Source organism: Bubalus kerabau, chromosome X (assembly GCF_029407905.1).
Source record: "Bubalus kerabau isolate K-KA32 ecotype Philippines breed swamp buffalo chromosome X, PCC_UOA_SB_1v2, whole genome shotgun sequence".
Lineage (NCBI taxonomy): Eukaryota > Metazoa > Chordata > Mammalia > Artiodactyla > Bovidae > Bubalus > Bubalus kerabau.
This window is the reverse complement of record NC_073647.1, coordinates 147,786,357-147,810,710: the sequence shown is the minus strand read 5'-3', so window position 1 is coordinate 147,810,710 and position 24,354 is coordinate 147,786,357. Positions and strand designations below refer to the sequence as shown.

Here is a 24,354-nt window from a genome sequence, read left to right as displayed (position 1 = left end):
GAATAGAACATCTTTATCACTCCAACAGGAAACACACCAATTAGTAACCACTCATTCCTCCTTCGGAGAAGGCAATGGCACCCCACTCCAGTACTCTTGCTTGGAAAATCCCATGGACGGATAAGCCTGTTAGGCTGCAATCCATGGGGTCGCTAAGAGTCGGACGTGACTGAGTGACTTCACTTTCACTTTTCACTTTCATGCTTTGGAGAAGGAAATGGCAACCCACTCCAGTGTTTTTGCCTGGAGAATCCCAGGGACGGGGGAGCCTGGTGGGCTGCCGTCTATGGGGTCGCACAGAGTCAGACACGACTGAAGTGACTTAGCATTCCTCCTTGCTTCCCAGGTGGCACTAATGGTAAAGAACCTGCCTGCCAATGAAGGAGACATAGGAGATGCAAGTTCAATCCCTGGGTCTGGAAGATCCCCTGCAGAAGGAAATGGCAAAGCACTCCAGTATTCTTGCCTGGAGAACCCCATGGATAGAGGAGCCTGGCACTATGCTGTACAGTCCATGGGGTTGCACAGAGTCGGACATGACTGAAGTGACTAAGCACGCACACACACACCTCATTCTTCCATATCCCCAGCCCCTGGCAATCCCCAATCTACAATCTGTCTTTATGGGTTTGGGCTTCCCTGGTGGCTCAACTGGTAAAGAATCCACCTGCAATGCAGGAGACCTGGGTTCAACCCCTGGGTTGGGAAGATCCCCTGGAGAAGGGAATGGCTACCCACTCCAGTATTCTGGCCTGGAGAATTTCATGGACTGTATAGTCCATGGGGTTGCAAAGAGTTGATCTATCTTTATGGGTTTACCTATTCCAGACATTCATATAAGTGGAATCACAATACACGGCCTTGGTGAGGGCCTTCCTTCACTCAGCATCATGTTTTAAAGTTCACCCATGCCCAGCCATGGATGCTGCATGTGTCAGTACTTCATTGCTTTTTAGGACTCATAAATCTTCCATTACATAAGTAGACCACATTTTGTTTATTTATCCACTGATGGCTATCTGGGCTGTTTCCATGTCTTGGCTATTATCAATAATGTGACTATGAACATTTGTTTACAAGGCTTTGTGTGGTTTCTCTTCCTCTCTCTAGGAGAGGACTTGCTGGTCACATGCTGACTCTCTTTAACTCTTGAAGGACGTGCCAAGGTGCTCTCCAGAAAGGCTGCACCAACAGCAGTGTATGAGGGTTCCAGTGTTTCCACATCTTTTTTTTTAATTTTATTTTATTTTTAAACTTTACATAATTGTATTAGTTTTGCCAAATATCAAAATGAATCCGCCACAGGTATACATGTGTTCCACATCTTCAAGGTTGCTTATCATCTGTCTTTCTGAGTCCAGCCACCCTCATGAGTGTGAAGTTTTGTGTAATATCCCCTTTTCCTGGGGATATGAGCCATCTGAAGAGCTTCTTTGGAGAAAGGTCTATTGGGATTCTCGTCACTCTTTATAGTGAATGTACTTATCTACCTATTCACTTGTTCACTAGCAACCTCCCCCACTTCACCTCCCTCTGTCTGTTCTGTAACTTAATATGCAGACATAAGTAAAGAAAACCCTGTGTCCACAGTGAGCTAGTAATGCCTGTGACCCTGGCTCTCTCAGGGCCCCTTCCTTCTCCCATCCCTGCCCACCCCCCAACCTCCACCATCTGCCGATCTGCTGTGAGTCATCCTTTGCTCGAATTCCACATTGTGACACACCCAGTCCCAAATGAATACTCACTTCCTCCTCTTAAAGCTGATATTCTAAAGCACTAAAGCTGATATTGCTGAAGACTTTACTGTCTCTCTCTCCTCTCTCTCTCTCTCTCTGCAATCGGTTAAAGTTCAGCCTGCAGAAAATTAATTCTGTATTTTGATCCCCATGGCTGCTGTCTCACACTTGGCAGTTGCTCTTTTCTCCTACGTAGATCCAAGGACACAAGTAGAGTCCATCTCTCCTGCAGTCCTGCAAATGTGCCTCTGCATGGGCCTGAAAATCCCCCCTCCATTGAGTATTGGCAGATTTTATAGACTTTTCTTTTTTATCATGAGAGTGAACACCTCTGTTCTTACCCAACAGAATCTCCCCCTAGTACTTTGTTACTGAACAGTCATCATCAGTGCTCCCCATTTTGCCACCACCTTTCACCACCTGTCTTGTGAGGAAACAGAGGTTTAAATTGATCTGTGCTGTTTAAAAGAATGAAATATTCAATAGCCTGTGATAAATCATACTGGGAAAGAATATGAAAAAGAACGTTTATATGTGTTATAACTGAATCACTATGCTGTACAGCAGAAATTAACACAACATTGTAAATCAACTATATTTCAAGATGATTTTTTTAAAAAATGAATGAAAAGCATTATAAATAACCTAAATAACCAAAGGGAATAAGGTGAGAAGCAATATGGCTGGGTGTTAGGAACTTGGACTCAAAAGCCAGGCCATCTGGAGTTGAGCCCCGGAAACCAAGTTAACTAACCTCTTCTTAACTCAGTTTCCCAGTTTGTAAAACAGGAGTAGTCATAATATTGACCTCACGGAGATGGTCTGATGCTTAGAACAGAGCCGGATACATAGGAAGAACTCTATGTAGTTAGTTGTTAATATTTACAAGCCTACCATGGAATACAGTTTGGCCATTTAAACAGATGATGAAGATGCATATTTACTGGAGTGCAAGAAACTTGGGAATCTAGCACTATCTCAAAGTAGTAGATGTCAGGACAGCAGTTATTTGAAACATAAATATCATAAACACGTGGATCCATGGGAGAATATGTACCACAGGTAACAGCAGTTTTCACTGAGTAGTTGAGTTTTAATTGATTTTATCGATTGATTGGTCTTTTCTTTATTTTCTCATTTTCAACATGAATTATATATAACTTGAATAATGTTTTAGAATAAAGAAAATAATTCTCTGCTTACCTCATTGAATCCTTCAGCTTCCTGGTTTCGGGTCCCCTTTGTATGGGAATTACATAAACAATTCTATTGTTAGGATTGTTTTGTTTGCTAGCTTTTCAGGAGGGATGGATTATATTTGGAGAGAGCAGATAACCACTTTGGTTTTAGTGTTCTTCTAAATTTATGTTTCCGTAAGGATCTCCATTCATGAAAGCTTAAGAAGGCACAGTTCAGCTCAAGCAAGCAGTAGAATCCACACTCCCTGCCTCCAGGTAGCAGGCGTCTTCGTACTCCACCATCTTTAATTAACCATCATTGATCACTGGTGCCTGCTAGAATGTGAGGTGCCCTAATTATCCTAGAAGATTTGTTAACTAGCTGTATATAAAGAACCAACCCACCACAGCATTAAAACAACAGGCCTTGAGAATGATTTCAGCTGAGAGGTACAAGTTTGAACAGTAACATTTGATTAATTAAGGCAGAAAGGTCAGTCCCAATTGGTTTCTGTCTGCAGCTAAAACTTAAATCATGCTGGTTGTAATTATGCAACATCAGAATAGTTTGTTCAATTCAGGAAAAACTTCAGACCGACTGATTGTTTCATGTTATACAGTCCACACAGCTGGCTGACTGGATTCTGTAAAGTTGCTGTTTTGTTGCTACTGTCTGTGTTTTCTTTTTTGTAAAGAACGGTAATGATTCAAACCCCAACATCCTCCATGGATTTGTTTGAAAATGCACAGAATAAGTTCTGCCTTTGTCCAAAAGAAATGTTTATTGTAAAACCAAAGACATTCCACACGTCTCTGGTGAAAAGTTCAGGATGATTTCCGGTAAGTCTAGAGGATCTGAAAAAACATGGACTGGAATCTGCTGCACCATCTCTGGTGGCCCAGGACTTATGTAAGGACAAAAGGTTATTATTCAGGATCAAGGTGAAGAATTTATTGACATTTATTAATATGTAATCATTTACTTGTTTATCAGCTACCTTTTCTATTAATATGTAATCATTTACTTGTTTATCAGCTACCTTTTCCCTTTATTTGTGATACAAATAAAGTATCACATTTGAAAAGCACTTTTAAAAGATGTCTGCCCAAATTAAAGTGTGCCTAAAATAGCAGATCACAATAAACTGAGGAAATCTCTGAAAGAGCTACCAGACCACCTGACCTGCCTCTTGAGAAATCTGTATGCAGGTCAGGAAGCAACAGTTAGAACTAGACATGGAACAACAGACTGGTTCCAAATAGGAAAAGGAGTACGTCAAGGCTGTATATTGTCACCCTACTTATTTAACTTCTATGCAGAGTACATCATGAGAAACGCTGGGCTGGAAGAAGCACAAGCTGGAATCAAGATTGCCGGAAGAAATATCAATAACCTCAGATATGCAGATGACCAGAGAAGGTGATGGCACCCCACTCCAGTACTCTTGCCTGGAAAATCCCATGGACGGAGAAGCCTGGTGGGCTGCAGTCCATGGGATTGCGAAGAGTCGGACACGACTGAGTGACTTCACTTTCACTTTTCACTTTCTTGCATTGGAGAAGGAAATGGCAACCCACTCCAGTGTTCTTGCCTGGAGAATCCCAGGGACGGGGGAGCCTGGTGGGCTGCCGTCTATGGGGTCACACAGAGTCAGACACGACTGAAGCAACTTAGCAGCAGCAGCAGCAGCATGCAGATGACACCACTCTTATGGCAGAAAGTGAAGAGGAACTAAAAAGCCTCTTGATGAAGGTGTAAGTGGAGAGTGAGAAAGTTGGCTTAAAGCTCAACATCCAGAAAACGAAGATCATGGCATCTGGTCCTATCACTTCATGGAAAATAGATGGGGAAACAGTGGAAACAGTGCCAGACTTTATTTTTTGGGGCTCCAAAATCCCTGCAGATGGTGACTGCAGCCATGAAATTAAAAGACGCTTGCTCCTTGGAAGAAAAGTTATGACCAACCTAGATAGCACATTCAAAAGCAGAGACATTACTTTGCCAACTAAGGTCCGTCTAGTCAAGGCTGTGGTTTTTCCAGTGGTCATGTATGGATGTGAGAGTTGAACTGTGAAGAAGGCTGAGTGCCAAAGAATTGATGCTTTTGAACTGTGGTGTTGGAGAAGACTCTTGAGAGTCCCTTGGACTGCAAGGAGATCCAACCAGTCCATTCTGAAGGAGATCAGCCCTGGGATTTCTTTGGAAGGAATGATGCTAAAGCTGAAACTCCAGTACTTTGGCCACCTCATGCAAAGAGTTGACTCATTGGAAAAGTCTCTGATGCTGGGAGGGATTGGGGGCAGGAGGAGAAGGGGACGACAGAGGATGAGATGGCTGGATGGTATCACTGACTCGATGGACATGAGTCTGAGTGAACTCCAGGAGGTGGTGATGGACAGGGAAGCCTGGCGTGCTGCAATTCATGGGGTCGCAAAGAGTCTGACACAACTGAGTGACTGAACTGAACTGATCTGAAAATAGCAGAGAAAGATGAATGAAGCAATTGGTGAATGTTCAGTAAAAATGTCCTAAAATTTCTGCCTTCTTGGTGTTTCTTCTCTTTTTTGTCGAGTTGTGTGGTAACATCTCTCTCCTCTGACATTCCACGCCATTTTGTGTAGCCTGGACATAGACTTTGAATCATGACCACAGTAGAAACCACACAAGGTCAGTGGCCTTAGAGTTTCAAGGTTTCTTCAAAGATCATCCCAAAGCCACTTCTATCACAAAAGTCTGACTGCTTATTGACTATTGCAACAAGCTGCAGCTCACCTCACATTTATTGAATAAACATTTCCAGGAGCAGAGCTTGGATATCTGCATATTCACCAAACTTTCCAGATTATCCTGTGCACACTGTAGTTGGAGACTGGAGTCTCCACTGTTGAGGCCAATCTTCTTTCAGGAGACTGACATTACCATAGAGCCAGAGTATTATGAATCGGACCAAAGCCAGTGGCACCTCCTAGCTCCTTGTCCTGCTGTCCAAGATGGTGGAAGGGTTGAGAGTAGGTCAAGAAACAATCCCAACCTCTGAAGATGAGAGTGTACAAAAGGACCCTGGTAAGAAAATGAAAGGTCAAAGCAAGACTAGGAGAAAATATTCACAAATCATCTATCTGACAAAGGACTCACATCTAGAAACATCTGGAAAACTCTCACATTCCAGTAATAAAAACAAATAACTCAGTTTTCAAAGGACCAGAATATTTGATCACACACTTCACTAAAGAAGAGATGCAGATAGCAAATGAGCACAGGAAGAGATGTTCAATATCATTAGTCATCAGGGAAATATGAACTAAACCCACAAGGAGATGCCACTACAAACCCATGAGAATGTCTGCGATTTTTTCTAAAAACTGACAGTAGTGCCAAGGATGTGAAGCAACTGGAAATCTTATACATCACCAGTGGGAATTTAAATGGTACTGCCACTTTAGAAAACTGGCAGTTTCCTGTAAGCTGAACATGCACTTAGCATGCAACTCAGCACTCCCATTTCTAGGAATAATTCACGCAGTGGACCAAATTTTGTGTCCTCTCAAAATTCATGTGTTGAAATCTTAACCCTCAGTGGGATAGCATTTGGAAATAGGGCTTTGGGAGGTGACTAGGTCATGAGGATGGAGTCATTGTGAATAGAATTTGCACTCTTATAAACAGGCCTGCCTACTCCCCCCTTAAAAAAAAAATACTTCAGGTGATTTACTTCTGTCCAGAAACATCTATCTACACAGGAGGAGAGCAAAGGAAAAATAAATGTATAACAACAACAAAAGAATAAGAAAATTTTTTTAAAAGAAAGAAGGACCCCATTATTTTAATTTTCTGGTGTGAAAAATACAACCTGGGTGATTGATATTTCTTATATCAATCAGTCTGACTGGTGCCACAAAGACATGGCCAATTTTTTCCCATAAATGGGAAGAAAGGGGCAAAGGACAGTATGAGGACTTAGGGAAACCAAGTAAATTATGAGACACAGATGAAGTAGATTGGATCCCAGAAGTGGCATCTCAGATTCTGAAAGGAAGAACCAAGGAATGTATAATTACACCAAGCTGCCATTTGGGGAAGTATAATATGCACCTCGGGCTTCCCAGGTGGCTCAGTGGTAAAGAACCCGCCTGCCAACATAGGAGACCTAAGAGTCATGGGTTTGATCCCTGAGTCGGGAAGATCCCCTGGAGAAGGAAATGGGAACTCACTCCAGTATTCTTGCCTGGAGAATCCCATGGATAGAGGAGCCTGGCAGGCTACAGTCCATGGGGTCACAAGAAGTCAGACATGACTAAATGACTTTACACACAAGAGAAGATGCAACTCAGGGGTAAAGAGAGAAGTTTTAAATAGCAGAAAGGGTGGGATGAAGTTAATCTGAAAACAAACATGGTGCATCATTAGAGAAATTTGATGAAGCATCTACTTGGGTGAAAGGAATTTGACTCACAATGAGTAACAGCCATCGTAAAGTATACCTCATGGAAAGACAAGTTTGGACACTTCTGGTCTTTCCTTTGGCATCCCAACCTTCATTCTATAGTGTTATGATGACATTATAGCCTTTAAAAAGTTTCCCCTTCTCTAGTCACTTTTGCAGAGCTGTCACAGGTTTCTAGAACTCAGCGGTACTCGAGTAGGAAGCAGCTAGTGCTCAGGAATTCACTTCTGAAGGGAGCTGGCAGCTGAGAAGGCCAGGCATCTCTTTGTGCCCAGGCATCAGGAGGGCTGTGGATGTGGCAGGAGAATGTGTCAGAGAAAGAAGACATCTTTGAGTACTCAGATCGGCGAGGGAGGCGGGAGGGGTCCAACAGGGAGGGGATATATGTGTACATACAGCAGATTCTTGGAGGAGGGCATGGCAACCCACTTCAGTATTCTTGCCTGGAGAATCCCATGGACAGAGGAGCCTGGTGGGCTACAGTCCATAGGGTTGCAAAGAGTCGGCCACAACTGAAGTAACTCAGCATGCATACATGCATAGCTGATTCACTTTATTATACAGCAGAAACTAATACAACATTGTAAAGCTACTATACTCCAATTTTTTAAAAAAAATGCTCCGAAAAGACACCAGAGAAGTATCTGATTGCCCTTGGTCTACAGATGCCACATACTCCTCACTGCCTGCAGCTGCCATTTCAATCAGGGCTTCACTACAGAGCACATTTTCCTCTTACAATATTTTCTTCACAGGAATCCTGTCTGTGTGAGCACTGTGTTCAATTTCAATCCCAATGCCAGGAAAGCCCAGCTGCTGGCATGATACGGGTTGGTGTGAGTGAGCAGAAAAAGACCTCAGGATGTTTTAAGTGAATGGGCATTTGTTCTATCAGTATTTTCGTGGCTCCTGACCCTCCGACTTTCTCTACCACTGATACAGTTAGCCAAGCATGAGACATCCTATTTCTTTAAGAAATTACTATAATGGATGGAATTGGGAAAATAAGTACAGATAGACTGTTGCTACTGTTGCTAAAAATCTGTTTTCTTGTATCTAAATCAAGACTAGTGATACTAATTTCTATAAAGTTAAACAGATACCTTCCCTATGGCCTTTCCTATAACCAAGAGAGACAGAAGCACAGGACTATAGAATACAATGCTAAGAGCAGTTTTATTTCCAATCAGCCCAAACTGGAAAGGATTCAAATGTTCATCAACAAAAGAATGAATAAACAAATAGTGGCACATCCTTACAATGGAATAATACACAGCGGTTTTTGGGGAAAAACTACTGATACGTGCAACCACACAGATAAATTGCAAAAACATTATGTGGAGAGAAAGAAGCCAGATGCCAAAGTTATGTTCTGTATGAGTTCATTTCTATGAAGTTCACAAACCAGCAAAGGTCATTAATGGGGTTCACTGGAGTGTGAGGACTGTGGCATAGGGGAACAAGGGAACTTTCTGGGGTAACTGGAAAGATTCTGTATCTTGATACAGGCGTGGTTACCAGGAGTCATTGATATACACAGGCAAACACTCATCAGGCTGTACACTTAAGATACATGCAATTTACTGTGTGTAAAATTTACCTCCGTTGAAAAACAAAGGATACTGATGGTGTCCATTGCCAGGTGCTGAAGGCCTGACAGAATGTATAGGGATTCCTGTTTATAAGCATCAGACCCAGCTTTGAGCTGCTTGACTGCCAGGCAATAAAAAGTAACATTTCAGTAACATTCCTCATAGACCGGCTGGAGAAAGCACACATTCTCCATGGGTTGAGCACCCACCCTGTGTTTGATGCCTTGGGAGGCTTCATAATCAATCAAACTGGGTTCTGACTTTCTGGGCACTTACAATCTAGTATAGGGCCTATTGCATGTACAATGATAGAAAATCGAGGTAGAAAGTGACAGGTGGCTCCAGAGAGGTTGGAACCAAGCACGGAGATTAGCAGTGATTTGCTCAGCATTCACTGGAAATTGTTGGTGGAGAGGGGCGGAAGGAAGGTAGGTGCCATGTTTTCATAGGCGATGGTAACTCAAAGGGATGGTAGTACAAAGACAATGGCCATTCTCCCCCTCAAATCCTACCCCAGAAGGGCTCTGGCTTTGTCTGTGCTGGAAGAGTTTGTCCCTCAGCCTCAAATGATCCACATGGGGGTCAAGGACTATCAGGGTGTTTTAGTTTCCTAGGTCTGCTGTACCAAATTATCACAAACTTGGTGGCCTAAAACAACATAAATTTATTCACATGATTCAGGAGGCCAGAAGTTTCTAGTCAGTATCACTGGGCCAAAATCAAGGTGTCGTAGCATCACGCTCCCCTTGGAGGCTCTAGGGTAGAATCTGTTCTTTGCTTCTTCCAGCTTCTGTTGACTGCCTGCATCCCTTGGCTTGTGGCCCCATCACTCCACTTTCTACCTCTTTTATCACACTACCTTCTCCACTGTGTGTTTTTCATGTGTCGTGCCTCCCCCCTCTCCTTCTTATAAGGGCACTCACAATGGCATGCGTGGCCCACTCAGATAATGAGGGATCATCTCCCCATGTCAAGACCCTTAGCTTAACCACAACTGCAAAGACCATTCTTTTCCTTCACATCGGCTAACAGTTACAGGCTCCAGGGATTAGGACCTGATCTTTGTGGGGCATGATGTAGCCTACTACCTAGGGTCAGCTCCTACCTTGGTCCTGATGACTGTAACCAGAGGTGAACACTGACCTCTCTCTGTCAGGAAGAAAGATGCAATGAGTTAAAATCTGTAGGGATGGCTCTGCCTTCTGCCTAGTTGTATGGGCTGCTGGCTTCCTGGTTGCAGAATGTCTCTTTGAAGAAGCCCCAGATAGGGCTCCCTCAGAAGAAGCCCCAGATAGGGCTCCCTCAGAACTGTGGGTGGGATGCACCGAACCAAGACTGTCACGCAGGGTTTCTCACCACAGCACTAGTGACACCTGGCGCCACATCACTCTTTGTGGTGGAGGGTAGGGGCTGCCCTCCGCACTATACGCTGTTGAGCAGCATCCCGCGTCTCCACCCACTAGGTGACAGTAGCACCCTCTCCACCACTGTGACAACCCAAAATGTCTCCAAACATTGCCAAATGTCCCCCGGGGGGCCAAATTGCCCCAGCTGAGCACCGCTGCTTTGCAGGGAGGACGTGGGGGCCCGTGTGATCACAGGGGAGGCTGGGCTACTTGGCCACCTCCCTCCTCTTTCTCAGTTTTAAGAACACAGATGGACCATGTTGCTGGGTCTCTGCTATAGCCTCTGTATCTCTAGAATCACTGAGGAGGACCTTCTAGAGGGGGTTTCCTGAGACTGGGGCCCTGAGTGAGGGGCTCAGCTGCTGGGTGGTAGGCTCCTCTCTGACCAGACAATTCTGGATGCAATCTCCTAGGGGGTCACTGATAACTTTCCCACCCTCAGGCCTGAGACAAGCCAAACAACCTCACCACTTTCTTTCCACAGGGTCCTGAGAGTTGGAGAAGGTCAATGTCTTAGAGATGGGGGTCCCTGGTGCCATTCTGTGGCTTCCCTGGTGGCTCAGATGGTAAAGAATCCACCTGCAATGCAGGAGACATGGGTTCGATCCCTGGGTCAGGAAGATCTCCTGGAGAAGTGAATGGCAACCCACTCCAGTATTCTTGCCTGGAGAATTTCATGGACAGAGGAGCCTGACGGGCCTCAGTCCATGGGGTCACAAAGAGTTGGACACAACTGAGCAACTCACACACACACACAAGGCCTCTCTGTTCCTACCTGTAAACACAGGAAAACATGTCAATGAAGTAGAGTGACGGAGCATTAAGAGTGAGGGGCACGGGCAGCTGACGGCTGGAGTGGCCACTAACCTCCACTGCTTATTAACTCACCCAGACCCCTTGGGAAAGTTTGTGTAAAATGTGGAGAAGCACAGGATCTTTGTGGGACTGTGGTGAGAATGAAATGAACAGTGTATATAAACTGGCTGATAAATATTAATATTCACTGGAAAAAGGCAGAATGCAGTTTATCCTATTTGTGTCGTTACCGCTCCACAAGATTTGATCATGCTTTTTAAATCAACCCTTAAGCAGAAACTTTAAAGGATGCGTTTATTTCTCAGAGGCTCTGAGGAACGAGTCTCCTACACATCATAGATAAAATGCAATAAAGCCTGTGACACGCCTTGCACATCCCCATCATCTCCTAAGCCACCTCTGGTTATTTAAACAAACCTAGTTTCTGTTTTCTATGTATTTTCAGGTAAATGCTATAAAGCCAGAGACTGTGATGGAAACTTTAAAAAATAAATAAATAAAAGTAAAAATTAAATTTTCTACACTGGCTCCTTTCTTCACTTTGAAGCTGCCCTAGACATTGGCGGGCAGGCCCAAAGGCATCAAGATAAAACGTCTTTCATAACGGGGAGAGACACACGCATACCTCTCAAAGCCTTGCTTTTCAAGTGCATGTATTATAAATCTAGTTGAATGAAGCAAGATTACAGCCAAATATGGGCAGAAGAGGCTGCGAAACCTCAAATGTGATTGGCTCTTCTCAGTGCCCCAGAAAGAACATTGTGGTTTCAACGTCAGCCCCAGGAAGTCTTGAAATCAACCAAATGGTGTTTCAAACTTGCTTCTCATTATTTCAACTGGGGCCCCACCGCTATTGGCCACCAGAAGAGCTGAACCCTGGATCAAGGCTGACATTTTCAACCCTTGTTTGACAAAACATAATTAGCAGAAAAGCCACACCCCAGTGTCGGCGACATTTGAGTCTCTTTTTCGATCCCAGTGTTGAGTTGAATTTCAGTTTTCTTTCTTGCCACGCTGCCAATTTGTACTGCTGTAAGCCGACCAGCTTAAACACTCTGCAAAGCCAGCTACAGTTCAGCTGGTTTTCAAAGCCCCATTTACAAAGGCCAGTGCTTGTAAAAGGCTGTGGACCGGGTAGCTTCAGCTGGCCCCTCTCAGCGATGGCCTGAGATGATAAAATGCCTTGCAGTTTAAATTTCCGCCAAGTGTTTTAAAACATTGGCATTTGTTCCAGGCCTTGTGTAATTCTTTGTTATCGGCAACACAAGCACTCTCTTTGCTCTTGTGATCAGATCACGAGTCTCTTGCACAATCACCCCCAGGAACTCTGAAAGGATGCAGGCTGTTAACCCCAATCTGGTTCTGTGAGCAACCCAAGACCTCTTTAGACAACTGTGCCATGGGCTGGGACTCCCTATCAACCATTTGCACACACTGTTGGGTCTCCTCCTCTAAACCTTTGATAAGCACCAATTCAACCCCAAGGATCCCTTGGGAAGGCGATGGGTTTTATTATCCCAAGGGGAAAAACACTGATGCAGTCAGTTGTGGCCAGAAGCAAAAGAGGATGAGGACCAACCTCGAGCTGCCCAGTACACGGGGTGCACCAACTGAATGACCTCAAAGGTCAGCTTGTACATTTGCTTCCCTTTATGTCAGAGCTCATCAGGAACGCGTGTGCCTTCCCCTTACTGAAACCTCAAACCCTCACTGGCTACCCTGTCATGAACCCTGACTTGAGTAAAGAAGTATGGCTTTGGAGGACCTAAGGGAACTTTTGGATGAGGTATATATCTTACTCATGTTCAAGTTGAGGGTATTTTGTGTCAGTCTCTTTGGTAAAGTCAGTCATTCTGCCGAAATGGTCCTGGAAGGGTCACTTCCTTCTAGAACTGCCTTAGGAAGCACCTTCAGCTGCACTTCTGATAAGTTTTCCTCTTGGATCTTGAAATTCCTGATTGAAAAGCACAAACCAGCTCCTTCTCTTGAGACACTGCATGGGCACTATTAGTCCTCAGTATCAAGGATCATTTGACAATAAAAATAAAGAAAACTTTAAGTGACTGTAAACTGGTATAGCCATTTTGGAGGGTGGTCTGACAATCTGCATCAACAGCCTCAAAAGTATTTACACCTTTTGTACTTGGAATTTTTATTTCCAGGGTCCTATGCTTGGCCAATATTCAGAGAAACAGGCTAAAGTCTATGAAAAGAGATGTTCATTACAGTGTTGTTTATCCTGGAGAAAAATTGTAGACCTTTGGAGCATCCCTCAAGAGTAATTTTAAAATACATATGGCATGTTCTTACAGTGAACATAGCCATCAATAACCACATTGTAGGAGACGGGGGGTAATGTAGCTGAATGACCACATGACATGAAAAAAGGAAACAAAATTACATATCCAGAATAACCTAGGTTTTTAAAAGAGGGACAAGTGTTTATGAAAATATGCAGACATAGAGAAAAAACACTAGAAGGAAATACATCAAAATATTAACAGCAACTTTGGCTTGGCTGAGGATGAAGTTCATAAGGGCTTTCATGATCATGCTCTTCCATGTGTTTCAAATTCCCTATAGGTCTTAAGTATTGTTTAAAAATCCATTTAGAAAAAGAATATCCTTGATTAATGAATAACATGAAAATGAGAGAAAAGCAAGGGGCTAATAGTCCAGTGGACATGATGGAGGCCTTGAGGCCACATGTAAGCTCTCCACTCTGCTGCTTATTACAGGGTCATGATGATTCCACGGAACTTGTGCTGGAGGGGAGGGGAGGGGGCAGGCCCTCCTTTCACACTCAGATATGGAGACTGAAAGCACGTCCAGACCTGTGGAGAAGGAGGTTGGCCACTCTTGAATGTGAGCTGAGGGACAATGGGCCACAAGCATCCTCCTACCTGACTGAGAGAATGAAGGAATTCCGAGCTGACCAGCAGAGACAGCTGACAAACAAGGCCAGGGCGGCTGGTGTCCGGCCGAGACAGCCTTCTGTTTCCTTGAGTTCACACAGGGGAAGAGGAAGTCTTCATCAACCGCAGAGCACATTGAAGCAGAGCCTGAGGAGGGGCCCCAGAAGCCCCAGCTGGGAACCTGTGGCTGTGGCCACGATGCTCTCTTAAGTCTTCAGGAAACTGCTCACCGTGTGCTCAAAACTTTGACAATGCTGGTCACTGGTCACCAGAGGCTTGTCCTTAACAGCACTGAATATATGTCAACTGTCGTTTGTAAGAAGAGAAGCCTCCACCATGCCTTAGGGATACACAGCTGACTTGGGAGGACTGATGTGGATGTTACATGAGGCCGCGTTCTCCTCCTTGCTCTCTAATTAGTCTTTGGTGGGTACCAGACTCAGCAGAAGAGGCTGCAAGGCTTCTGGCCTCACAAACCACCTTGCCCTTGCCTGTCCCATTGGCCCCATCTTGGAGAACCATCTTACCATCAGTCAGTCATGTTCCCCTGCCTCACGCCAATGCTGCATTGAGGTCCCACTGCCAAACCATACCGCTTTTAGCCCTGGAGATGTCCCAGCTCCTCCCTGAGGTCTCGATGGAATGGGTAAGCTGGATCTACAATCTCCTTTATATTGTCTGTGTGCTGATGGAGAGACTTACTGATGGAATGTATTCATAAATATCTTAGAATACGAAATGGGCTTCCCTGATGGTTCAGATGGTAAAGAATCTGCCTGCAATGCAGGAGACCCAGGTTCGATTCCTGGGTCGGGAAGATCCCCTGGAGAAGTGAATGGCAACCCACTCTGGTATTCTTGCCTGGGAAATCCCATGGACAGGGAAGCCTGGCGGGCCTCAGTCCATGGGGTTGCAAAGAGTTGGATACAACTTGTACCCTGAATACAAAGTACAAGTTCTGCTGTCTCCTAGCTTGGAAACAGCACACAGACAGCGTAACTTGTACTGGACTGTGCAATCCTTCTCAGGAGCCACATGAAACAGGAAGCTTCTGGGAGGTTCCTGCAAGCATGTGATAGCTAGCTGTGGTTTCAGGGCAACAGTCAGGTAGTTCTTGCATCCGGAAACGTTTGCACGAGACACACTTTCTGGCTTCTGTCTAATTCTAGTGTTAGTTACACTGTCCTTTTTCCACTTTGAAAAGAAGCAATTTGATTTCTTATACTGTATGTATTTTTTCTGACTGCAATCATGAAAAGGACCATGAACTGGATCCAGCAGCCGAGAGGCCTGGGTCTGGGGCCTCTTCTCAGCTGCTCTTAAAGAATTCCTCAGATTGAGTCATTTTCCCTTGAGCCACAGTCCCTCAAACTTCTAAAGACACCACTTAGGGAAGGAAGAGCCTCACTCCACTAGGGCAACTGAGTGAGCCCTCCTGGGGAACGAAGCTGAAAGAGAACATCTTTTAGCTGTCTTCTCTTAGGAATCTGATCTCAGTGCTATTCGTTGTTATTTATCACTACCAAACATGCATTAATGGCGAATCGGAGAGGCCCAAAGATGCTAAGACTCCTAGAAACCACTCGTTCAGATCCTAGTGGCACTGGGTCAACTTTTCCCCTTTGGAGGCAGAGCAAGTCCACAGGCTTTGCAAGCAGGTTACCCTCCCATTATGAAGAAAATAACCAAACCAAAAAAACCCTGCTTACACCACTGATTTCAAATCCAACCACACTGCAAGACTGCAAGATGATGGATTTTGCACAAGGGTACTGAAGATCGAGAGGGAGCCTTTGTAAATATATATGTATTTCCTCATTGACTTTTTTTTTTTCCTTCTAAACTTTAAACAGTTAGCAAAGGAAACAGCTGGTTCACAATATCTCAAATGGAGGGTGATTTCACTCCTTCTCCATCTGACTTTTCCATTCCTCTCACTCTCAAAGTCACACACCTTGATAAACAACCCAAGGGACATTTCTGAATAGATAATGCTCAGTTCTTAATAACTGCCATAAACAGCCAATGCTTTCTGCCTCTTAAAAGTCACTAATGGTTTTCTACACTCACATTTTGGTCCTCCTTTTAAGCTTCTTTCTCGCTCACCTGTTGCTGAGATGAAAATAAATAAATGAATGAATACATCAAACAGGATTTGCGTTTGGGATTCAACGCCCTTTTGTCCTCATGCCTCATATAAATTCAAGCCCCAAAAAGAAGGCAAGACAAAGTCATGAGTAAAACAGAGACTGTAAAACTATTCCTGAAATAATTGAAAGCAGATGCAGAAGGAGTAACCTAGATAGCCAAGTGTTCTGGGTGGGAGGGTGTGGGCTGGGAGTGAAACTGACAGAGAAACAAACAAACCCTGCCTTCTCGTGGGTCCAGAAGGCCCAGTGTCGACTGCCTCACTTCCTGCAGGCTGACTTCTGGTAGAGACTTCCTGTCGAAGGAAAAAACCTCTAATGGTTTCTGAGCTTTTGTCCTGTGAATTCTTCTTCCATTTTCAGCTTTCAAGGGCCTGCCATAGAGAAGACCCTCGACCCTGAAACACTGCTCTATTTTGCATAGAGGTTTGCTTGGAAAATTCTAAATTCATGAACTTTAACATTCAGACTGATACTAAGATCTGAGCAGAGTCTGCAAGGCCAACTTCAACTTAGGAGTAACCTGTTGTTGTTGTTCACTCGCAGGTCACACAGATAAATGGTGGCCCCAATTGTCTTAAAAGCCCCAATCTCACAATTACTGCTCTATGCACAAAGCTCTCCATGCCATGGGCAGGACTTTCTGTATTCACATTCTCAAAGGCTTCATGTTTCAATAACAGTCATCAAGTTTCCTCACTAGGAAGAACAACCCAAGCTCAGTTCCCTCTTCTGGCCACCAAATTAGAAGAACCAAGAGCTCAGGCTGACTGAAGCAGGCATTGCCCAGCTGGGCTTGTATTTGTATATACACTTATTGCTTACTTATTTGCTTGCTTGCAAGGTTGATTCAGTCATGTCGACTCTTTGCGACTCTATGGACTATAGTTCCCTGGGCTCCTGTGTCCATGGGATTTTCCACGCAAGAATACTGGAGTGGGTTGCCATGCCCTCCTCCAGGGGATCTCCCCAACCCAGGGATCAAACCCACATGTCTTATGTCTGCTGCATTGATACGTGGGTTCTTTACCACAAGCGCCGGCTGGGAAGCCCATGTCATTTATCTTGCATCTAAAGCCAGTTTTAGCACAAATTTCAGTCTTTCTCTTTCAACTGGGGAGGAATGATCAAGTAAGCTAGATTTATTTTTAAAAAGTCTTTTTAATGTTTCACCCTCCCTTGCCATTTCAACAAGTTTAGCCAAGAGATGCTAATGTGGTTATAAATGTTTATTATTCCAATGGTTTCAATAATTTTATTGGGAACAGAATAGCCTCTAGAGAATGACAGACATTGCAGCAAGACATAGTTAGGGAGATTGCTTACAAAGTGTTTTTTTTTTTTTTTTTAAAGGTCAGGCTTACATTTATTCAATGATTTTCTGTGAGGTGGAAAAGAGGAACAAGGAAATATTACTAACTAGGTTACTTGGGTTTTGTTTTTATCAGACTGTTGTTCTGGTTGATTCTACCAATTGGGGGATATTTCAAATGGGTTTATATTTAGGAAGTGGGTTGCGATGGGGGTTTCTTAACCTTGGAACTAGTGACATTTGGGGTCAGATCATTCTTTATTAAGGGGCTGCCCTGTGTTTGACAAAATGTTTAGCAGCATCCCTGGCCTCTATCTATTTGATGACAATAGCAGTGCCCATCTCGCATATTGTAAGAACCAAAAATGTTTCCAGATATCACCACATGTGCCCCTGCTGGTTTGCCCCCTGTTGAGAACCACTGAATTGGGCAATTTTGGGGCTCTCCCAGGCAGCTTTCACTTGTACATCATAAGAGCTCTAAGAGGAATTGGCTTATCTGGATATTTTTTGCTCAGTTCATGCTCCAAGGACATATGAAAAATTCTCAGTGATGATGCCAGCCTCAGAGCATCACTATTCCTCCATCTATCTCCCCTTGTGATAACACAAATGCCCACTATTATTTGAGGAGGCATCAGTTAATCAAGGAAAACATCCCCATCAAAGTGCTTTACGTTAAATTAACAGTCCTTTTTCTTTCAGCAGCAGGCAAATTGCTGCTCTTGGTTACAAGATACGGGTATGTGTGTGGTTTTTAGCTCCTGCGTCTTTGCTGGTCTCTGAACTGGCCATTTCTGCCTCAGAAATGCAGCGTTTCCTATGTGGCTGTGGTCAGAATGCTTTGCAGTGCAGGAGTCGCTAATATTGGGTCATGCTACTTTTGCATTCCTCTGAAATTACAACATTCACAAAAAATCCCACCTCCCCTCTGCTTCTTGAATTTTTTTTTTCCCTTCAAATGGAATCCATATGGGATGGTGTGTCCAAGTCAATGCCAGGATGATGGAATGCGGATTGGTGAGGCACGCCCCTAAGCCCAGTGAAAGCCTATTAACTGATGGGGAGAAATCGTTCCATGTCCAGAGCTGAAACTTTGGGTTCAATAGCTCTGGTATCAAAATTCCCCACTCAGTCTCACCTACCAGACAAACTCTGGTACTCTGATCCTCAGTTTTGTTATGCTTGAGATAGATGCACATAAAAATATGAAAAAGGGGGTAGAATGTCTTGTTTGCTTTTGCATCAGACAGGGGCATTGCCAGCCAGCATACAGATCCAAATGAACAGAGACATCCCAGCTACAAAATGTCATCGCTGTAAGCTCATGATGCTATTTTCTAATCATAGATCTCCTTGTGTAAGGTCTGTGTGCAAGAGTCTGGGGCCCAGCTTTCCGAAAGCAACTTCCTGGTTGGGGACAAAAATATTTCAGGCAGAGGTCTATTTCTAAATTCTCACCCTTTCTTTTCTCTCTGTTCCTTTTTTATTTTTCCCTTTCTCAGACTTTCACTCCACTTGTGACAAATCCACTTCTCTTATTTGAAACGCTAATATGCGTTTCTTTGGACCTCCTCCAATCACCCAGGCCTTGCACAGATGTGCTAAATAAATGCAAGCACAGAAAAAAAGTATTTTTAAAAAAGAAAAAGGTTTTATTGGGTGGGCCTGGTTTTTCCATATGATGTAACATAAAAACCTGAATGAACTTTTTGGTAAATCCAATATATTCTCCCCTGCCCCTCTTGCCACCCCATATAAGCTGTAACAACCCCAATCATCCCTGAGAAAGATGAAAATGCTATTTGGCAAAAAATAATAATAAGGTAACTTCAACCAGTAGGAAATGTCTTCTAGTTCTACCACCTTCTATAATTAATAACTTTCAATCCAAAGATCCTCCTTCAGGTTCAAAATTCAAGTGGCTTGTGACAACAGAGAGAAGAGAAAAGAGGGACAGAGGAGTTTCTGAAAGTTTACGCTCTTCTGCCTCCACGAGTATAAATATTGACAGAGAACAAAAAGCCATAAAGGCACTTTATGATTAGATTTGATACTTTATTTTCTGTGGATGTTTCCTTCAGAATGCAGCTAATTGAATCTGTTTGAACATGTAATTGTTTGTTATTTGATTCTGTGGAACCTTTTTAAAAAATCAGCACAAATTGAACCCAGAATGCAGAAGCAGGCTAAAACCCTTAGTGGAGCTACAGTGTAAGGGTGGAGGGGGGTGGTTGGGGGGGGAGCGGAGGCGGGGGAAGAAAGAGAACAAACCATAATCAGAATCAATCAGTGAAAGTCCACAGTTCGTTGGAAGGTAACAAGTAAAGTGGAGCAGAATAGACGGAAGGGCCCTTGGGGCTGGTGTAACTGGAAACAGGTCGGTCAGAACAGGCCTCCTCGAGAGGTAACCTATCTGAGCAAAGAAATGACAGAGGTGAGGGAGGGAGCACCATAGGGGCTGGGGAGAGGTGCCCTCCAGGCAGAGGGAACAGCTAGGGCAAAGGGTGGGAGACAGCTGGCATGGAGCCCCAGCATGCATGGAGACCAGTGTGCCCAGTAAGAGAATAAGGGCAGCAGGAAGGGATGAGGCCAGGGGCCAACAGATCCTGTGGGACCTTAGGCCACTCGAAAGACTGGGCTTCTGCTCTTAAGGAAATAGGGAGCCAGTGCAGGTTTTCCATAACAATTTGTTTTTCCTTACTGAGGTGAAAGTCATAAAAGTGAAAGTGACCAATTCAATGGCACTTAAGACACTCAAAATGTTCTTGCCTAACCCTACCTCTATCTAGTTCCAGAATGCTTTCATTATCTCAAATGGAAACCCGCCCTTCCCATAACAAGTCATTCCACACTTCATCCTCCTTTTCAGTCCCTGGCAACCACCAATCTGCATTATATCTCTAAGGATTTACCTCTTTTGGATGTTTCACATAAATGGAATCAATACATGGGTCTTTAGTGACTGGCTTCTTTCACCTGGCATGATGTTTTGGAGGTTCATGTATGTTGTAGTATATGTCAGTACTTCATCCTTTTTTATGGCTGCATAATATGACTGGTTCCAAATGGGAAAAGGAGTACGTCAAGGCTGTATATTGTCACCCTGCTTATTTAACTTCTATGCAGAGTACATCATGAGAAACGCTGGGCTGAAAGAAGCACAAGCTGGAATCAAAATTGCCAGGAGAAATATCAATAACCTCAGATATACAGATGAGACCACCCTTATGGCAGAAAGTGTAAAGGGAACTAAAAAGCCTCTTGATGAAAGTGAAAGAGGAGAGTGAAAAAGTTGGCTTAAAGCTCAACATCCAGAAAACTAACATCATGGCATCTGGTCCCATCACTTCATGGGAAATAGATGGGGGGGGAAACAGTGGAAACAGTGCCAGGCTTTATTTTTTGGGGCTCCAAAATCACTACAGATGGTGACTGCAGCCATGAAATTAAAAGACGCGTACTCCTTGAAAAAAAAGTTATGACCAACCTTGATAGCATATTGAAAAGCAGAGACATTACTTTGCCAACAAAGGTCCATCTAGTCAAGGCTATGGTTTTTCCAGTGGTCATGTATGGATGTGAGAGTTGAACTGTGAAGAAAGCTGAGTGCTGAAGAATTGATGCTTTTGAACTGTGGTGTTGGAGAAGACTCTTGAGAGTCCCTTGGACTGCAAGGAGATCCAACCAGTCTATTCTAAAGGAGATCAACCCTGGGATTTCTTTGGAAGGACTGATGCTGAAGCTGAAACTCCAATACTTTGGCAACCTCATGTGAAGAGTTGACTCATTGGAAAAGACCCTGATGCTGGGAGGGATTGGGGGCAGGAGGAGAAGGGGACGACAGAGGATGAGATGGCTGGATGGCATCACTGACTCGATGGACATGAGTCTGAGTGAACTCTGGGAGTTGGTGATGGACAGGGAGGCCTGGCGTGCTGTGATTCATCGGGTCGCAAAGAGTCAAACACGACTGAGCGACTGAACTGAACTGACTGAATATTTCATTGTATGGGGAGACCACAATTTGTTTATCTCCACATCAGCCAATAGACAGTTGGGCCTTTTGGCTATTGTGAGTATGCTGCTATAAACACTGTAGGTTGTTAAGTAACAAAGGAACGTGATCTCACTTGCATTTTATACAATACATGCAGTTTTATTTTATGAGTGATCTGGTAGCCAAATTTGTAAATCCAATTTTAAATGGCAAAAGTAAACAAGTGAGATTCATTAGACCCATCCCTCTGCCATGTGCTACCACCTGCTTGGCTTCTTCAAATGCCATATAATCCCTCCAGAACTATATTTTTTTGAACAATTTCCCTACTATTGGCAATTAAAGGCCAGTTGACTGTTAAATCCCAGAATCCTCTCATTATTCAAAGAATTCAGGTTTTCCAAAACTGACAGGGATTTTTAAGGAGAAGCAATGATGATGAAAAATGAACCTTTTTCTCCAACCAAAAGGGGAAACCACTCTTGCTTAAAAATAAAAATGAACCAAATGCATCGTGGTGTCTGGAAATGGATCTTGAAACAGAACAACAAAAAAAAAGACAGCCAGGGTGTCCCTGAGCTATTGAGGGCAAGGCAACGCCTGACTCAGATGGAGAGTTTTCAACACTTGCATTCCCTTTTCCTCCTCCACCAAATAGTTCGAGTGCCTCCGACCTTCCAGACACTGCTAGGTGGCAGAGACCAAATAACAATGACACATTTTTCCTGTCGGTCACCAAGCAGCTGTGAAAACACCAGGGGGCCAAGATGCCAGCCCTTGGGGCCCCAGGAAGCTGAGCCCCAGGCATCAAGCCTCTTCCCCAGTTTAGAAGGAGCTTCCACTCCCTGGCTCTCTATCCCGTTTTGAGTCACAGGTACCTTTCTGATAGGAAAATGAGTTGTGTTCCGGTGACAGCATCTCCCCGCTGTCTGGGGTGGCTGGAAGGGCCGGGGGCAGGGGTGGGTGGCCTGGATGATCTCTGAAATCAAAGCCTAAATGGGAAGCTCTTCTCTTTTCCCGCAGGGAGTGCCACCCCCTCCCCGCCCCCAGCTTCCTCCCTTGAAAGCTGCGAAGAAGCCGAGGCTGGAGCAGAATGACTCCGTGGCATTTACCGTGCCAGCAGCGCCCCTCCATCTGCTCCGGAGAAGCAGTGTGTGTCTGTGAGCTTCCTGGGGGCAAGAGGGATAGTGGGGGGCAGATAGTGAGAGCGCCACCCCCCCAACACCTTTAGCCAGGTGCAGTCACGGTGAAAGCATCCAGTCTTGAAGACGAAAGAGCGTCCATAGACAAGATTTCCACACACCCTCTGAGGGGCAAAGTGACTCTCAAGAGGAACAGGAAAATTAGCTGGGAGCTTGCTCCAGGAGCCCCTTCCTAATTTCCCCAGTTTGGAAGGGGGAAGGGGCTGCTTAAGAAAGGCTTCTTTTCTAAAGATGGGTTGAAAGTTTGCAAAATACTGCTGTCTGGTGGTGGTTTAGTCGCTAAGGCGTGTCTGACCCTTGTGAACCGGTGGACTGTACTCCCCCACCCCCACCCACCATGCTCCTCTGTCCATAGGATTCTCCAGGTAAGAATACTGGAGTGGGTTGCCGTTTCCTTCTCCAGGGAATCTTCCCGACCCAGGGATTGAACCAGGGTCTCCTGCATTGCAGGCAGGTTCTTTACCATCTAAGCCACCTGTCTGCACCATCCTATAATCTGGGGCCCCCCGTACCACCCCCAGGCCACTTGTTGGAGATAACATGATGCTGAGAAGACCATATGCCTTGACTCCACTGACAAAGAATCTGGCTTTCTCATGCCTCCCGGCCTTGGTCCCAGCTATATCCTGTGCCTGGAACAGTGTCACCGACCCACACTCCATCCTGGCTTCCAGCAGCCCAGCCAGCGTTGGCTGGCAAGTCTCAACTTTTACATCAATTTCACAGGGGAATCTCCCCTGCTCCCTGCACCTACAAATGAACACACAAAACCTGCTGATTAGTTTAGCTGCCCATTCGGAGGCTCCTGCGCTTGCCTTTCTCAGAAACTTGATCCCACTGTACTCTAGTATGATAGCTTCACCAGAGACAGAGTACCTGGCAAGAAGTGGGCAAGTATTCAATAAATGTGTCCTAAATAAATGGATGAATGAAGCTATAAACAATAAATATCCTAGTGGGCACAATATACATCCCCTTACAAAACACTGAGCTAGAGAGATGATAGACAGATAGAGCTAGATAGATCTCTGATCAGAGTTCATAACCCCCCTCTCAGAACAAGTATTTCAAGCTTTTATTTTAATAGCAGCCTCATACTATAAATGACTTGCCCAAGTCATCAGTGATAAAGTCAAGTTCTAGTTCATGGAAATATTGTTCTGTATATTATCCTATGTATATTTACAATTTTCAGATTCATTTTACTTGAAATAAATGTTATGCTGCTAGCCTTGGAACTAATCACATTAATTATATATATAATAATAATATATAAAATAATAAAAATATTATATATATATATAGGCCACCCGATGCGAAGAGCTGACTCATTTGAAAAGACCCTGATGCTGGGAAAGATTGAGGGCAGGAGGAGAAGGGGACAACAGAGGATGAGATGGTTGGATGGCATCACCGACTCAATGGACATGGGTTTGGGTGGACTCTGGGAGTTGATGATGGACAGGGAGGCCTGGCATGCTGTGGATCATGGAGTCGCAAAGAGTCAGACACGACTGAGCGACTGAACGGAACTGAACTGAATCCTATAGAGAATATATACTAAATATCAAAATACAGGAACGTAAAGTTAAAAGAAGTCTGGTA

At 44.3% G+C, this 24,354-nt stretch overlaps 1 long non-coding RNA gene across 5 annotated transcripts in view; it reads right to left on the bottom strand.

The window, feature by feature from the left end:
• The window catches only part of LOC129639264 (uncharacterized), a 139,517-nt gene extending 135,852 nt beyond the window's left edge, over positions 1-3,665 (bottom strand). For 3 of the 5 annotated variants that reach the window (XR_008708316.1, XR_008708317.1, XR_008708315.1), the window contains exon 1: positions 2,940-3,665. This is a non-coding gene — a long non-coding RNA (uncharacterized LOC129639264). The remainder of the gene's footprint in view (positions 1-2,939) is intronic. The other 2 variants (XR_008708314.1, XR_008708313.1) reach the window with 2 other exon arrangements.
• Between the last annotated feature and the right edge of the window lie 20,689 nt (positions 3,666-24,354).